This window comes from Aquarana catesbeiana, linkage group LG13 (genome assembly GCF_042186555.1).
Source record: "Aquarana catesbeiana isolate 2022-GZ linkage group LG13, ASM4218655v1, whole genome shotgun sequence".
NCBI classification, from domain to species: Eukaryota; Metazoa; Chordata; class Amphibia; order Anura; family Ranidae; genus Aquarana; species Aquarana catesbeiana.
Window position 1 is genome coordinate 87,396,722 of NC_133336.1, and position 16,503 is coordinate 87,413,224.

The window sequence follows — 16,503 nt, forward strand, 5'->3', positions numbered from 1 at the left end:
CGCCCTCTTAGAGTCCAGCAGTGATTCTGTAGTAAGAAATGAAGGTGGGCGTGACAGAGAACAGCCGAATCTCACTCCTCCTCTAGCTGGGCGATCGCAGACTGATCCTCCCCCGAGTGACGCAGTAAGGTAATGTCCTTCCGCCGTGCGCTCGCAGTTGATTGGCTGTCTCTCACAGTCTCCAGAGAAGACTCCGCCCCCTCTCTTTAGCTATCAGCTTTGAACTTGCGGCTCTGCTATTAATCAGTAGCCGTGGCCTACGTACTCCTGATTGACAGCTTCGGCACCCCGGCTCCTCCCCCACATTCTCCAGCCGGAGATAGTCACAGTACCTACAGGTAATCCTTATTATAGGGTTACCTGTAGGTATAAATGGGTAAAACAGTTCACAACCACTTTAATAGAGAATACAGATAATGACAGGGCCTTTTCCATGGTGGATATTAAAAATAAATGATTAGATTGGGGGGGTTACCGCTCTTCACTACACTGGTGACATCGGTGGGTGGCGCAGCTGGTCTAGATCCGCCCATGATTTCCTCCGATACTGTAGTAAAAATGTCCGACTCGGCTTCAGTTAATGCCCGCCCCTCTCTAAATACCCTAGTGACAATCTCCGCCCTCTTAGAGTCCAGCGGTGATTCTGTAGGAAGACATTAAGGTGGGTGTGACGGAGAACAGCCGAATGGTCCTCCTCCTCTAGCTGGGCGATCGCAGACTGATTCTCTCTCCGAGTGACGCAGTAAAGTAATGCCCTTCTGCCGCGCGCTCGCACTTGATTGGCTGTCTCTCCCACTGTCTCCAGAGTAGGCTCCGCCCCTTAATCCAGCTATCAGATCGCGGCTCTGCTATTGGTCAGTAGGCGTGGCCTGTGTACTCTTTATTGACAGCTTTGATGGCCCTGTCTCCTCCCTCCACATTCTCCGCTCAGGGCTGTGAGGACAGCAGCAGGGCTTTATAATACATACAGAGCCTCCGAATCTCCTTCCTATGTCCTAATCCACTCCTCTCCTAGGGAAGACGGCACTACAGCTGTGTCTCGTATCCCCTCTACTGGACCTGACCCTCCCCTGTGTCCTCCCGCCGATGTGCCTCCCCTCCTCGGGCTCCTCTGTGGGCGGTGCCGGGTGAGTAGTGTGTCATTTACTGAGCCAGGCTACCCTCCCCCCCCACCTCTGATAACTTTCTAATGCTGCTGCAGAACTTATTAGAGGGGGAGGGGCGGGTCTGCTGGGTGCTGTAGTGCAGGGCAGTGAGTGGCAGCTGTGGGATTCCTAAACATCCCTCTCCACCCCTAAACTATACCCCCCCTCCACCCTAAACATCCCTCTCCACCCTAAACAATAACCCCCCCTCCACCCTAAACTATACCCCACCTCTCCAACCTAAACAATAACCCCCCTCCCTGCCTCTTCACCCTCAACACTAACCCCGTGTTTAATAATGGGGGCAGTATGGAGGAGGGGGTCCTGTTTAATTATGGGGGGGGGGGCATTTAATAATGGAGATAGCATGGTGGTGGGGGCAAAATTGCAAAGGGGGCCCAATAAAATGACTTTCCAGGGTCCAATCAATATTAAAGATGTCACTAAGTGCATTCAGTGATCAGTGAGGGGCCCCATGAGAGGTTCCTGTCGGCAGTTGATGCATTGGCCCTGGGAGAGGAGGAAGGACTTGTGCTGGCTGGGATGAGAAGGATGATGGAACCAGCGAATGAGGGCAACCCTTCCTGTTACTTCTCCTCCTGAATGGTTCTACATACGGACACACACCCCCTACTGTGCCCCTCTGTGTTCATGGAGGGCCACAGTCCACATCTCCGCTGTTGGGAACAGCAAGTCTGTGCCAAGAAGAGAGCCGGAGGTGGCAGAGTGTACAGAGGAGCAGTCTGCCTTGTGTGCAGCTCCGTGATCACCAGCAGATTAGTGTGTGCTTCATTCTAGAACAGGCTCAGTGTGACAGTGACTGCTCATGTACTACGTGTTCTACCCTATACATAACACCGATCTCTATACACTGAGTGCTATTACCTATCTCAGTGTATAGATACCAGTGTTACATATAGGGAATAGCACTCAGTGTATAGATATCAGTAATGTATGCACTCCACACCTGCACATACTACCCACCTCCATGCACTCCTCTCCTGCACATACTACCCACTACCATATACTCTGCCCTTTACATTCCCCATTTAACCTTACTTACATAGTGCAGAAGGTGGTAATCTCAGACTCGAGCCACACCCATGACTTATGCACAATTTAAAGCACGCCCACTTCTTGCTGCAGCATGCGCCATATTTTTTTGGCTCTACAATAGGGCCCACTTTTGTACACAGGCCCGCTGATTTCATGATACGCCCCTGGTGCATTCTGTGCGATTCCCGGTGTAAACTGGCATTTATATATGTTTTCAGAGAGCACCTAGTATGTGAGTCAGAGCTGGGGCCTTTTTATTTTCATAATTTAAAAATTGTCAGCAGACATTTATAGACTGACATTCTTTTTGTTCTATAATCCTGTAGCCTCTCTGATGTCTGTCACTGTCGGAACATTTCAAAATGTTGAAAGTGTAAGGCTCCTTTCACACTGAGGTGCTTTGCAGGCACTAAAGTGCTAAAAATGGCGCCTGCAATGCGCCCCGAAAAAGTTGCTCAATGCACTCCAATGTGAAAGCCCCGAGGGCTTTCACACTGGAGTGGTGCGCATGCAGGGCGGTCTAAAGTCCTGCAAGCCGCATCTTTGGAGCGCTGTAGGAGCGGTGTATTTACCGCTCCTAAAGCGCCCCTTCCCATTGAAAACAATGGGGCAGCACTGCAAACCCGCCCGTGATGCTGCAGCAGCGTTTTGCGTGCGGTTTTAACCCTTTTTCGGCTGCTAGCGGGGGGTTAAAACCGCCCCGCTAGCACCGCTAAAACGATGGTAAAGCAGGCGCTATATTTAGCGCCACTGTACCGCCAGCGCCCGCACACCTCAGTGTGAAAGTAGCCTTATTATCCTGTTATGTGTTTGGATTGTTTTGTTATTCAAAGAACATTTCTGTGGGGGGGGGTTTTTGTTTGTTTTTATTTCAATAAACATTTCTGTCCACAAAGTCTGGTCTTATTTTCTTGTCTTGTGACATTTATTTTCAGGTTTGGTAGACACTGAATTCTAAGGACTTCTCTCTGGCCGTAGTTCCCATAGGAATTACTTTATGCCCAATTCAGACATTTTTGCACCCATGTAAGTAATAGTAACCACTTGCTGACCGCGCCTCTTTCCATGCTGAGCTGATCTGATGTCCTATGTATACCGCTGAGGGTGTAAATGTATACTCCTGTCTAAATAGGATTTCGGTTTTCATACAATATCTCTCTGGTGTAATTTTTCGTTTGTCCTAATTATTACGGAGTGACCCTACACTGTACAATCTTTCGGGTAGCATACCCGATTTGGGCATCTAGAAACTTGGGTGTAGTTTTAGCTGGATGAGCTCCTAATCATACACAGATTTTCCAGACTTCCATTTTTGACTTTGGGGACGCAATAGTGGAAACATAGCCTTAACCTGTTCTAAGCATAAATAACATAAACGTGAAAAGGAGTTTTGAACTTTTAGGCTGGGTTCACACTAGTGTGATGGCAGACATCACATTGCTGTGCATGTCACATGCGACGTCTGTGCGATGCAAATTCAGCCATACAAGTTGTATGGCTATAATCACATCGCATAGGCCTCAGAATGGTGCAGGGCCCTTTTCTTATTTTTTGTCCGCACTGGAATCGGATCACGTGGGTGTTTACATCCATGCAATCTGATTCCGGTACTATTTTACAGTTCGTACTACAATCTGCAAACCCATTTGGGGGTCTCATTAACTTTACATTGACATCTGCGAACCGCTGGGAGTGTCGATGTAAACCGGTGTATGATGCGGGAACCTGCACAGGAATCGCAGGGTTTCCCGCATTGCAGCAGTGTGAAGCGGGAATTCGAGTAATACTAAGGTGGTGGCAAATTAGCAAATAATAAAGGATGTGTTAGTAATTTTGATTTGTGCACCTTTAGGCCCGGTTCACACTGGTGCGACATGAAAGTCGTGCGACTGTCTCAGACAGTCTTCGGTCCAACATTAATCCGACTTCCATGTGACTTTAATGAATGGGATCTAATTTTTTGATCCAACTGAGAAAATAAAAAATGGCATGGGGTTCCCCCCCAAAATCCATATCAGACCCCTAATCTGAGCATGCAGCCTGGCAGGCCAGGAAAGAGTGAAACGAGCAAACGCCCCCCCCTCCTGAACCATACAAGCCCCTCATGGTAGCTCCAAAATCAATCTCGATGTCAGCTGCCGAGTCCATTAACCCTTTCACTGCCAGGTCCGTACGCTGTACAGACCTACAGAAGTGCCTGCAGGTACAGACCATTTCTTCCTCTCCTATTAGCTTGTGGTCACTTCAATTATCTCAAACTTATATCAGAATTGTTCAGCAGACTCTGCTGAACAGTTCTATAACTCTGATTAGTGGATTACAATCTGCTGATCAGAGTTATTAACCTCATGTGACCACCACCCCACCCATGCTGCCACTTTCCTGTTCCCAGCCTCTCCACCTCCCTCTGCTAACTTTCACCTAAAACTGCTCCCCTCCTTTCATATCCCCTTCACCCCCAGTCCAGTGCTGATTACCCCCCCTCCACACCCGCTCTAATCCCCTACAGCTACCATCATAATCCGGCATCCCTCCTCTGCTGCTCTCGCCAGCTTCAGGTGCTGCTTGGGGGGGGGATCCAGACGTGTTGCCCCCCCCGCCAGTCAGATCACCCCCCTGTACTGCCCCTGCACCCCCAATCCATTCCTGGTGAGAGAAGCATCCCTCCCGCTGCCTGCAGCTGCTGGCCGCACTGAACTGCAGCAATCTGTCATGCTGAGAGCTCGTGGGGGGAGGGTGGGGCGAAGTTGGGGCTTTGTAAACGAACTCAGCCTCTCCACGGTGACACTCCCCCTCCCGCACTCACCCCTCCAAGGTGATGGTCTTACCCTGCACTCACCCCTCCTCGGCTTTTCCTTCCGGCCAACCTGATCAACTTCCTGTCCTGGTTGGCCGTGAGAAGAAGCCGGAATACCATAGCAAATATTAATTCACTATTGTCACAGTGGGTGGGTTCGAGGCGCAATGCTCTGCGCCTCCAGCCCAACCTTTTTTAAGCCAATTAGAGTCTCAGGCTCTAATAATGTGGCTTGTGCAGGGGGGCAGCGCCCCTAATGGACTGGCCTCTCCTGGTAAGACCTGAGTCCCTGAGTCTCGCTGGCTTTGCTGGGGCACCCAGGAGCCACTGGCTTCCAGTGCTGTCAATCAAAGTCAGTGACGAGAGAGTGGGGAGCATGGCCGAGTCCCGCTGTCTTTGTCAATAGATGCAGCGGCAGGGCTCGGATGTGAGCACGCACAAGTGCCCCCATTGGAAGTGGCACTGGACAGAGGGGAGGGGCCAGCAGCACCGATGGGGTACCCGAAAGGAGGAGGAGGTTCTCCTGAATTTGTCTCCTCATTGGCTGAGATACAGCAGTGGGAGCCATTAGTTGTCAATCACAGCCTGTGGGTGGGGCTGAGCTACACTCTGTGTCCCAAAGACACACACAGGTAGCTCGGGAGCGAGCACACATGACTGCCCTCAGAGGGGACAGAAGCACCACCAGAGGACTTGAGAAGAGGAGGATCACGGCTGCTCTGTGCAAAGCTATTGCACAGAGTAGGTAAGTATGACATGGGTTTATTTTTTTTTTTTATAACAAAGCTGAACTTTTATAACCACTTTCAGTTTTCCACCTCTGCTCACTATCAACAACAGGAATACGGGTATGCAGAATAAAATATGAGGGCTCACTGCATAAAACCACAAACATTTAACATTATAATTATAAAAGAACATCTGCAAGTACAGGCATACCCCGCTTTAAGTAGACTCACTTTACATACACTCGCGAGTAAGGACATATCCGTGAGTGTATGTAAAGTGTCTCTCAAGCAAAAGCTGCATCTGAGTAATCCGTGCCCGGATAGTTCAGCAGCTGAGTAATCTGTGCACGGATAGTTCAGATTCCCCACTACTTGGAAACACACTCCTTGACCCCCCCCACTACAGCCCCTGACACCCCCAATACAGGCCCTGACAACCCAGAAGTGAAAAAAGGTATTGCTTCACTTTAAGTACATTTTTGTTTTACATACATGCTCTGGTCCCATTGTGTGCTTAAAAGTGGGGTATGCCTGTATGCATGCTCAAATTTTCAAATGCCTCCACAAAACCAGCACAACTAACACTAACTTTATCTTGTACAAAGAACTTCTGCTTAGTTTCTGGTCCAGTAGAATGCACCCCAGCTTCTTGCAGATCATGGCGGCAGCGTTCTTGGTACATGATTAAGTTTGTGTTACTTTAAGCTTGGCATTTGAAGTCACGTGCTATAAGGCCCGATTCACACCTATGCAGGTTGCAGTTTGCATATTCCAGGTGCATTTTGCATTTTCAATATACATTTTTGGTCCATTGAAGTCTATAGAACCAAAAACCAGAAATAAGTCCCTGGCCCTTTCCATAAAATGTAGAGATGTGAACGTGACCCATAGGAAACCATGTTAAATGGACTGTAGTGTGTTTCTGTAAAACTGAAAATGCACTAAAAAATGCATAGGTGTGAACCAGGCCTTAAAGCGCACTGCAACGTGTGTCGAAGACAAATATTAGCACATCAGCAGAACAGAACAATGTGGTAGAGAAAGAAAGGTGAGTGTTTATATAGCTGGGGAAAAGGAAGGGGGTCATTAAAGCATAAGCAAAGTCATCAAACCGAAATTAAGCCAAGGCCCCACCCCCTTCTCAAATCACTGTACATGAAATTTTAACTTTTAAATATTTTTTAAAAACCTTTTTATTTTAAACGTTCAGTCTCCTGACCATTTTGATTGCTTTCTTCCTACTTTTCCCTATTGTATGGCCGGTAGCGGGCTCAATGGCATCATCACAGTTTGCATTTGTGCTGGGACCACAACTCCTTGCACCTCTAGCTGCAAGATGCATCGCACCCTTCTTCCTTTGGGTGTGACTAGCGCTGCCATTAATGCCATTGGCCTGCCTAAACAAAATGTTGCTACAGCGAATGCTAATGTAAGTTGGTGGGTGTTTTTTTTTGTTTTTTTTTACACCAGAATTTAATATCACTTTAAAGAGGTTATTCAGCCTGAGCCAGCTTTCTTTAGCCCATGGCACAGTACTACGGTGAACGCTACATTTGCTTATATGCTCCCTTATAGTGCTGGATAGAGATGAGATTGGGCATCCTCTGAACCCATCTCTAGCCACACTCATTCTCCTTTTCTTTTTTTTTGATCCAGCGAGCTGCAGGGTGGGTCATTCTCACAGCAAAGAGGGGTGGGCTGCAGGTCAGAAATGACCCTCTTGTTGACTAAATGGCCACCCAGGTGCTCTCTCCTCCACCGGCCACCCAGGGGCCCTATCCTTCTCCCCCAGCCGCCCAGGGGCTCTCTCCTTCTCCACCGGCCAAACAGGGGCTCTCTCCTTCTCCACTGGCCACCTAGGAGCCCTCTCCTTCCACGTCCACCCAGAAGCAATCTCCTCCCACGTCCACCCAGGGGCCCTCTCCTTCTCCCTAAGCCACCAGTGACCACAAAGCGGGTCACACATGCGCTCTGCCCTCGGCAATCCCGGTACCCATCGTCCTGGGACGCTATGATGATGGTGTACAAGTCTCCAGTGTGAGGGCTACAGGTAAACTCTTATTTATTAAATTTTATACCTTTTCGTATGGAGAGCACTATGTCCTGTTATTTTTGTTTCTAACATGATATATATCAACCGATGAGACTGAATTTGGGATACTGCCTGTGGACCCCTATCTCCATAATCTACCCTGTGGAAGGGAATGCGTGAGTGACCTTGCTGTTAACGCAGAAGGTCCACTCAATAAGGTGAGCAGCCTCTAGACCCTTGGGTGTCCTTTTATGAAACTGAGATCAGCAGCGATCCCGAGTCTCACCGCTGATCTCAGCTCATTACCAGTTTATGAAACTGAGATAATCAGCGGAGAACATGTTCTCCGCTGATTATCTCAGCACAGTGAGAATTTGTAACTGACTTCACAGAAACGGCCAGTTTATGAAGGTGCGATCTCAGCACCTCACTGGCGATCTGTGACAGAATTCTCACTTTCTGATTCACCATTTCAGAAGTGGAGAATCAGAGTGAGAAGCCTGAAACTGGTGAAATTTATAGTGTGTATATATGTATATATATATATATATATATATATATATATATGTATGTATGTATGTGTATATATATATATATATATATGTGTGTGTGTGTGTGTATATATATATATATATATATATATATATATATATATATATAGATAGATAAATAGATATTTATTGATATGTATAGACTATATCTATCTATAGATATATCTATATATAGATACATCTATTATATATATTTTTACATATATATATATATATATATATATATAGATATAGATAGCTATATAGCGCTATATACAGTATTTATATAGATATAGGTATATATTTTATTTTTAGATGTTCATGTCTCTGGCTGGGTTCACACTTGTGCGATGCGTGAACCAGCGTGATTCCTAAGTGGGTTTTCACATCGCACCTACATTGACATCTGCGCACCACTGCGGGTGTCAATGTAAAGTTAATGATACCCCCAGATCATTTCACAGATCGCAGTGCGAACTATGTAATGGTGCAGGAATCGGATCACATGGGTGTTCACACCCATGCGATCCGATTCCAGTGCGGACCAAATAAAAGGTCCTGTACCATTTTGGTGCAAATGCAATATGATTTAGGGCCAGTTCCCACTGCTGCGGTGTCCAAGATCGGATGTGATTCGCACCGCACTGCAGTGCAAAATCACATCCGATCTCTGTGCATACAGATAGTATTGCTAAATTTGCATTGCACTCGGACCAAACTCTTAAGGACCTTTTTTTTGGTCCACAGCAGAATCGGATCGCATGGGTGTTCACACCCATGCGATTCTATTACTGTCCGAGTTTGCAGATCACACTGCGATATGCGAACTGATTTGGGGGTGTTGACTTTTAGGCCCAGTTCACACTTGTGCGATGCCGGACATCGCACAGGCATCGCATGTAATTCGCAGCACACTGCCATTCACATTACATGCGATGTCTGTGCGTTGCGATATCAGCTGTACAGGTAGTATGGCTGATATCGCACTGCATTCAGTGCAAACACGCACAGGACCCTTTTTTCTGTTCGGACCAGAATCGGATCGCATGTCCGGACTGTCAGTTCGCAGTGCGATATGCAAGCTGAACTGGGGGTGTCCTTAACAATGTATTGACACTCCCCAGCGATTCGCATATGGCAGTGTGAACTGACATGCGAGTCGGTGCGATGCGGGAACCCGCAGTGGATTCGCAGTGTTCTCGCATTGCACCAGTTTATCAATTTTTATGTTTATCAATTATGAAATATATTTTAATTTATTAATAAATATTTATACTTGTATACTTTATTAAAATAATTTTTTTAATGATTATAAATGTATTTTGCATTTATATGAATGGTGTATAGCTGCATTACATATGTGCATTACATTCATTTACTATACACCATTCACATTTAAATAGGGACATGTATGATCTTTAAATATTGATAAAAACAATGTTTTTTTTATAATTAGGTTAATGTATATTGTGTAGGGGGAATTTAACTTTATTATTTTATTAATATGTTGGGGAATAATGTGTGCTGATTTGTGTTACACTTTGTATTTTATGGTTCCTCATACTGTAATCCCACTACATCACACGAGATTACAGTGAGAGGAGCCATTCTCAGGAGTTCTCGGCGTTTGTAGATCGCTCCTCAACTCAACATGAGAAGCGATCTACACACTTTCATAAACAGGCACTCAGAGGAGAGCGATCTCCTCTGAGAATGCCTGAGAACTGAAAAGTGGTATTTTACCGCACTTTCATAAAAGGACACCTTGGTGGAGGTTCACATTGGTGGTGATACAACGAATACAATCTTATCCTATCCTTGCCAACTGAGGGATCCCCCTTCTGCAAGTGGGCAGCTTTTGATCTCCTCGGACTAAGATATACTTTTTGGGACTTTGCCTCATGCGTTTTATTCATGTACGTTTAATATGTACATTTTATGTGTATACATCTGACCTGTATTGAGTGCTGCACTGCTATATTTTGTGTATGTCTTTTTAGGTTTTGTATAGTGTCAAGCTGCTGAGTTTTAGTAATTAGGTTTTGTGCTGTCTGTTTCTTCTGTTTAAGTACAAGTAAACTCGCACTCAGCTTCTTTGGCCCCTGATTGGAGGAAAAGCAGCAGAGGCGATCCAGCCCCCAGCACTTGACAGAGATCAAAGACCAGTGGTGGCCCGTGCATAGTGGGTGCCCCTGTCACCCCTGCCGCCCTCCCTATTCATATGCCAGGGCCCTTTCAGGACGCCGGACACATGAATTACTATGGCGGGGATAGGCGTGGGGGTGTGTATTTTGAAGCACGTGATTAGAGCCAGAGGCTCCAATAGGCTTCAAAATAGGGTGGGCTTGGAGCGCAGAGCACTGCGTCCCGATCCCACCCTGTTGTGTGGCATAGCAAATGAATTTTCGCTATTTTCACACTAATGTTCCTCCCTGCCAATCAGCAGGCAGGTCAGTGAGACCTGTCTCCCGATTGGCTAAAGCATTAGGTGATCCTATTGGATGCTACAGAAGAGGAGGAGGAAGCCCCATCACTCAGTAAGTGCCACCAGAGTGGCCGCACACGTGACGGGGTTAGTGAAGTGACAGCCGAGCCGGGGGACGCTGGCTGCTTTTGATGGGCATAAATGTTTGCATATGATGGGCACAAGTGGCTGCATTTGACAGGCACAAATTTGATGGGCATGGCTTCATATGATGGGCACAAATGGTTGCATATGATGGGCACAAGTGGCTGCATTTGACAGGCACAAATGGCTGCATTTGATGGGCACAAATTTGATGGGCACAAATGGCTGCATATGATGGGCACAGTGGCTGCATATGATGGGGCACAAGTGGCTGCATATGATGGGCACAGTGGCTGCGTATGATGGGCACAAGTGGCTGCATTTGACGGGCACAAATGGCTGCATATGATTGGGCACAAGTGGCTGCATATGATGGGGCACAAGTGGCTGCATATGATGGGCACAGTGGCTGCATATGATGGGCACAAGTGGCTGCATTTGACGGGCACAAATGGCTGCATATGATTGGGCACAAGTGGCTGCATATGATGGGCACAGTGGCTGCATTTGACAGGCACAAATGGCTGCATATGATTGGGCACAAGTGGCTGCATATGATGGGGCACAAGTGGCTGCATATGATGGGCACAGTGGCTGCATATGATGGGCACAAGTGGCTGCATTTGACGGGCACAAATGGCTGCATATGATTGGGCACAAGTGGCTGCATATGATGGGGCACAGTGGCTGCATATGACGGGCACAAGTGGCTGCATTTGACAGGCACAAATGGCTGCATATGATTGGGCACAAGTGGCTGCATATGATGGGCACAGTGGCTGCATATGATGGGCACAAGTGGCTGCATTTGACAGGCACAAATGGCTACATTTGACGGGCACAAATTTGATGGGCACAAATGGCTGCATATGATGGGCACAAGATGCTGCGTATGATGGGGCACAAGTGGCTGCATATGATGGGACACAAATGGCTGCGTAGGATGGGGCACAGGTGGCTGCATTTGATGGGCACAAATGGCTGCATATGATGGGCACAAATGGCTGCGCATGCGCAGTGGAGGCCTGCGATCAGCTATTTTGTGACGTAGCCACACCGTAAGTGATGTGATCGAGCTTCTGCATGGGTCGAGGTTTTTTTTTTTACAACACCGGGTCCAGCTCTCTATTGTCCCCCCCACACATCCCCACACTGGACCCGCCTCACTGGTAAGGTGACATCACTGCTAATGACAATTACTATCTCTCCAACAGATGTATGATGAAAAGGCTGTGGGTGTAGTCTGACTAATCCACTGTAGGGCACTGTGCCGGTGTCTTGTCGAATACAGTCCCCTATCCAAAAGTGTCCGCCCTGTACTGCGCAGGCGCAGTACGGAGGACAAACGAGACGCCGAAAGTCTCCGAAGTTCAACAGCTGATCGTCAGCTGTACACGGCGCCTGCGCTTTTATTCTTACTCTGTGTCCAGGTTCATTCCCTGCTATCCAAGTGGACATAGAGTAAGAATAAATAGTTGCCGAGCGCAGCGAGGCCGTGCCCGAAGCGTGGCGAGCGAGCCCGCGAGGGGCCCTCTTGCAAAGCCATCACTAACAAGTGCCCGAGCGCCGTGTACAGCTGATGGTCAGCTGATCAACTTCGGGCATTTTCGACATCTCCTTCTCCTCCGTACTGCGCAGGCGCTGCGCAGTACGGGGTGGACACTATATGATAGGAGGACAGTTCTCGGCAGAACACCGGTTCTGTCAAAAGAGCCATGAGAAGACACGCCCTCTCCCTGGCAGGTTACAGTCTAATGTAAAATGGCGCCGCTAAGCCGTCGTGTACTTGCTATGACGTCATCCACCCGCCCCCTCCGCCAATCAGAGGAAGCGCAAGTCCAAACCAAACCTTCCCCCCACGGGGCGCGCGCTGGCTGTGAGGCCGCTCAGCCCTGACGTACAGAGACAGGAGAGGAGTACGGACAGAAAGCTGAAGAGGGGATTCGGGTTGCTCCTCCCTCCAGCCTGCAGGTGGCAATAGAGAGCGCCGCTGTGCAGCCGTTCTCCCTCAGTATCTATCCCCTTGTCACATGACTGGTGGGAGGAAGATGTTTCACAGTGTGTGCGCAAGTACAAAGGAGGGAGGGGACACAACTTACCCCACACCTTCCCTCTCTACTCCTCCGACCCCCCCACAGACACCCTTTCTATTCTTCTCTTCCTTAGACCCCCCCCAGGCACCCCCTCTCTTCCTCCCCCTCCCCCCTTTCTTCCTCACCTCTTCTCACCCCCCCTCTTCTCTTTCTCATCCCACCTCCCCCCTCTTTTCCTCACCCCACCTGTTGAACGTTGTCATAAATGTTGTCATGCATTTGGACACATTTCTCCAGTCTGTGACCAGCAAGCTGCAAGGCTGATAGTAAGCCAAATTGAAGTACTTATAGTAGTTGCATTTTAATCACTTGCCACAAAATCACATACTTACGTACGTCATTCTGCTACAAGTGGTTGTACCAGAGTGATGCCTCACCCCGGTACTGTTTTTTTAGAGCCACCGCAGTCAACTTTCTTGTGATAACAATCGATGCAGCTAAGGAGCTGCATCGATTGTCGATTGTTATTACAAGCAGCGGGAGCGGACGTTACCCCCCCCCCCCCCCAATTTAAGTACTAAGTACCGTAGTTTGTCGTCATTCCACGATTGTGCGCAATTTCAAGGCATAACATGTTCGGAATCTATTTAATTGGCGTAACATCATCTTTCAAAAATTGGGCTAACATTACTGTTTTTAATTTTTTTTTTTTAAATTCATTGAAATGTATTTTTTCCCCCAAAATTGCGTTTGAAAGACCGCTGCACAAATACAGTGCGACATAAAATATTGCAACAACCACCATTTTATTCTCTAGGGTCTCTAATATATATATATAAAATATATGTTTGGGGGTTCCAAGTTATTTTCTAGCAAAAAATACTGATTTTAACTTGTAAGCAACGAGTGTCACGAAAAAGGCCTGGTCTTGAAGTGGTTAAATCCATGTAGTGTTTTTTGAATACATAAGTGCTTTTGCAGCCTGAGCAGTGGTGCTGCTTTGTCCCTCTGCATGATGGGTCGTCACACACAGCTTACTCTGCAGACTCTCTACTTCTCCCTGCCAGAGCTGCTGGGCTAGAGAAGAGGAGAAAGGGGACTCCGTGGTTGCTGGATTGCGGTCCCACCTAACATTAAGACAGCAGGAGGACAAGGATTGGATGCAGAATATCCTGGGAAGGGAAATCCCACCCAGGGAGCTGCTGGGAACTGCAGGGATTTGTGGGGGATGTAGTCCCCATCTGGAGACTTTAAACTGGGAGATTTGGTGGTACTACAAGTCCCAGAAGGAAGTTGTGCCAGATGGAGGAAAAAAGAAGCCTGGGCTTGGGGGGGGGGGAGTGGGACATGACACAACCCCAATCTCTGTAAAGAGCCAATGATGTGGCTCTTTAAACATGTGATTGGCTGTGTCCTATCACAGCCGATCACATGTAAATACGGAAGTGTTGTCGTATCAGCTCTTATCGCCTCATACTGACAGAGTGTGAGGAGAGGAGAGCCGATCAGCATCTCCTCGCAGGGGAGACCTGTACATATCCTCAGGGCACTGATTATCAGTGTAGCCCCAGCAGTGTTCATCAGTGACACCAATCAGAGCCACCTATCGGTGCTCATCATAAGGATGAGCTCAGGCGTGTTCGCAAACAGCACGTGCAGAGCCCGCCAGGAAGACGGCACTGGGGAGTGCTAATCACAAGCATTTCCCGGTCTCTGCAGCCGCACATCGGGACAATGTCTCACTGCTTGTGATTAGTACTCCGCAGTGCCGACTTCCTGGAAGGCTCTGCATGTGCTGTTTGTGAACATTCCTGAGCTCATCCTTACTCATCAGTGCTGCATATTGGTGCCACCTAATCAGTGCCTATCATTCTTTTTCTGTCTGTATGTAAACTGCACAGTACCACTTCTCTTGTCCCTTGTGCTGGGTATAATTCTCAGTATCTGTTCTTATTCTGCATGTATGGAATCAGCACAGTACCACTTCTCTTGTTCTTGTACGCTTGATGTAATTCTCTATAATGCTGTAATTCTTTCTGGACTCTACAAAACATTGGTGTGGCACTAACTGCTTTCTTATGTTTTTGGATTTCTTCCAGGACCCTCATGGAAGGATTGCTGTGCCATATGAGACATGAGACCATCCCCTCTGAAGCTAGTTGGCATGATTACCTGAATGGGCAACATTTGACATTAAAAACAGAAGATCTACTACATCTTACACAAGTACATAGATTCTGAGCTGTCTAGTTTTGGGAAATGGTGGGTCACGTTACAGGGTCATCAGTATGGTGGTGGGGTGCATATATTGTAGTGTGCCCCTTATGATGGGAATGGATGGAAAATCATACATTGCAGGTTGTTGGGTACAGGTGCGGATGGAAGAGGCTGTCAGAGTTTGTAGGGTGATCTTAAGAAAGGTAAGGGGGGTGATCATCACGGATTGTATTATATACTTATAGTGATGACAGGCCTTTACCATTCTTGATAGCCTCAGTAATCTAAAAATGTTTACTTAATTGTATTACTGTCTTTTGCAAAACTAATAAAAACGATTGAAGCAGAAAAAGACCAAGTAGTCCATCTTTTTTTTTTTTTTTGGTTAAGTTTATTGTCTGAGTATAGATCTAGGTTTGTCCCTAGCATGTTTGAAGCCTTTTACTGTTGACGGTCTCACTACCTCTGCTGGTAGTTTTTTTCCAAGCGTCAACTACCCTTTCAGTAAAATAATAGTTTCTAAGATTAGTTCTGAACTTTCATCCAGATAGTTTAAGGTCATGTTCCCATGTTCTTGATTTTGGTTTTATATTGAAAAAAACTGCCCTTTTGAACCTTGTTCACCCCCTCGATGTATTTCAGCGGTTCTCAACCCTGTCCTCAAGTACCCCCAACAGGCCATGTTTGCAGGTTTTCCTTTATCTTGCACAGGTGCTTTAAATCAGAGTCAACGGCTTGGTATTTTGGACAGCTATTTTATCTAAGATAAATTCCCAAAACATGGCCTGTTGGGGGTACTTGAGGACAGGGTTGAGAATCACTGATGTATTTAATAGTTTAAGGCCAGCTTCACATATGTGTTGGTTTCCCTCATCCAATTCGCATGCCTTACGAGTGTGACCAGTTCACACAGGTCTGTGGCGGCCGGGGGGTGGATTGCAAAAGGGTCCTGTGCGTATTTTGGTCAAGTTCAGGTCAAATTCAAGCAAAAATTTGCACCTAAATCGGTGAACAGGAAATGACCCGCAGCCGCACATATGTGAATCTGGCCTCAGTCAGGTCTCTCCTTTCCTCCAGACTGTTCATATTAAAGCGGAGGTTCACACAAAAATTGATCCTCCGCTTTTCGGAACCCTTCCGTCCTCCGGTGTCACATTTGGCACCTTTCAGGGGGGAGGGGTGCAGATACCTGTCTAAGACAGGTATTTGCACCCACTTCCGGCATAGACTCCCACGGGAGTCTATGCCTCTTCCCGTCCCCACCGCGTTGTCTGCTGGGACACACACGGGTCCCAGAGACAGCGGGGACCAGTTAGGAAGCGACTCGCGCATGCGCAGTAGGGAACCGGGAAGTGAAGCCGCAGCGCTTCACTTCCTGATTCCCTTAGAGAGAATG

General features: G+C 47.4%; 1 long non-coding RNA gene across 1 annotated transcript; it reads left to right on the forward strand.

Annotated features, from left to right (window-relative positions):
• The first annotated feature begins 882 nt into the window (after nucleotides 1-882).
• LOC141117508 (uncharacterized) lies at nucleotides 883-15,466 on the forward strand. Its single transcript, XR_012237167.1, has 3 exons — nucleotides 883-1,127; nucleotides 3,137-3,227; nucleotides 14,990-15,466. It is a non-coding gene; the product is annotated as an uncharacterized lncRNA (long non-coding RNA).
• Nucleotides 15,467-16,503: the final 1,037 nt, after the last annotated feature.